Raw genomic sequence first — 2,251 nt, forward strand, 5'->3', positions numbered from 1 at the left:
GGGACTGTCCCGCCAAAAGCGGGATGTCTGGTCACCTTACTCTTATAACAAGTCACAGCCACGGCACAGATAAAGAGTCGAGGCTCCAACAAGTTAGTGGGGTGATCATAGGACTACGAGTTCAGCGAAAGAACGGGAACGCCACGGGACGGGCTTGTCTCTCTGGGTCTCTTGGGCAAGGGGCGCTCGCCACTTTCCATCCCTCTCCGTCTGCCGGAGATGTTTGCGTTGCACTGCTTCCCCACGGTCAGCACTGCGGAGCGGCTGGTGGTTTCGAACTGCTGACCAGCAGGTAAAGCCAGGCAGTGGAATATTACTCAGCCATAAAGAGGAGTCCTCGTGGCACAGTGGTGACTGCTCCACGCGAGAGCGGCAAGGCCTTCTACTCCCGCGAAGAATGGCAGTCTTGGTGACCCACGGGGGCAGTTCTGCCCTGTCCTGTCGGGTCGCTCCGCGTCGGCACCACCGATGGCAGTGGGTTTGGTTTGGTTTCTAAAGAGAAAGTCTCTAATGTGTGCTGTGAACCGTGAAAACACACTGAGTGACATGAGAGAGCCCCCTATGGCCCCGCTTACATGGTACACAAGGGGCTTCAAAAGGTTTCTAGGGAGATTCCATTCCCTTCCCATTCCATTTATACATGACCTTGTTGAAGCCTCCTCAGGTCAAGAATAAGCAAGTGCACAGGCAAGTGGGAGTGTGCCAAGGGACGCAAGTGCCTGAGGGGCCCTGAGCTCCTATTAAGGGTTTGGAACGGGGAGGTGTTTTTCAGGGTGGTGAACGTTATTCATGCCCCTGGCTTGTGCCGGTAAAATGGTTGAAACGGCAAACAGTTTCGGTTGGTTGGCTTCACCACGATAAAACGCAAGTTTGGGATTTTTCTATTGCGGCATAATAAACATATAGGAAAATACACCCATCCTGACCGCACCGCTCCCAGATTTTCCATACACTGAGCAGCACATCCACGGACCAGGGAGCCTGTGTTGGATGGCTTCACAGGGGCTCCCAAGAAGCTGCTGCTTCCCTGCTGGTCCCTTTCGGCCTCTTTGCTATTTTATGGCACCAATGGCAGGGTCTCTTTGAGTGACTGCAGCCACAAACACTCTCCTGAGCGTCCTGTCAGAGAGGCACCTGGCCCGCTCTGGCACTTGGTGTCAACGGCACTGGGCAGTAGGTACCACCTGAGTCTGACTCCCCCATCATCTTGAGAACCATCCACGTGGTTGCAAGGGGCTGATCGCCTCTCATCTTCGTCGCCAATCCCAGCTAATGTTCAGTGAGCTGCGAGCTCCCTGCATCCTCCCCGTCCTCTCAGGAGGAGGCAGAATCATCAGCAGTTTGTCTGGGACACAATTCAGTCCCTGATAAGAGCCAGGCCAGGAGGCGAGAAGGTCGCTGGGCCATCTTGGGATGGGCATGCTGAAGTCTTGGGAGACCCCAGGAAGAGGGAATTGAACCTTGACCTTCTTGGCCCCAAACCATTGCTGGGCAGGCTCCCTAGCTGAGTGAGCCCAGGGATGGCAGTGCTTTTTGATGGGATGCTCAGGGGCCGGCGTGCCATGTTTGGGGCTGCTGTAGTTCTTTTCTCTGTCCCCTGCTCCTGACCTCGCTGGGCACCACCACCTCTCCCTTTACTCCTCAGTGACCTGCGATGCAGGAAGCCCAGATCGCTGGTGTTCCTAAGGTTTGCTTGCAAACCAGAGAAAGAGGCTGTTGGACAGTTCACAGTGGCATCCGGGTCCTGTGCTTCTGGGCGTTTTCTGACGCCGGGAAGGTAACAATTCCAGCCAACTCAGGTGCCACTGTACTCATCCCCCCACCTTTTGACCTCTGGGGTCCCAACCTCTGAGGATCCTTCTTGCAGCACTGTTACAGCCCAGTGTTCCCCGGTGGACAGCCATCCCCTAAGGGTGCTGGAATGATCCAGGGTCCTGCAAAGGCAGATACCTACACTTTATCCTGGATTGTGAGCTAGAGTACAACATGGTTTAATTGCCAAAGGGACAGGGCAGCTGAGTAATTTTTTTTTTAAGTTTTTGAAAAGGGGGTGGTAGGGCAAATAAGTTTGGAAACCTATGCCCATGCTGATAGGTCAAGATGGTCAGTTAGCTCAGCTCTTCCCAGTCCTGAAACCCCGACAAAGGAGTCAGAGAAAACACAACTTACTCCCTCACGCCCCAGGCATGCACTGAGAGCCGGGGACAGGGACCCATCCTGCTTTGTCCCGGCGCACCCTCCTGCCCCACCA

This window comes from Echinops telfairi, unplaced genomic scaffold (assembly GCF_000313985.2).
Source record: "Echinops telfairi isolate 266 unplaced genomic scaffold, ASM31398v2 ScPeMD7_5592;HRSCAF=6446, whole genome shotgun sequence".
Taxonomy (NCBI): Eukaryota; Metazoa; Chordata; class Mammalia; order Afrosoricida; family Tenrecidae; genus Echinops; species Echinops telfairi.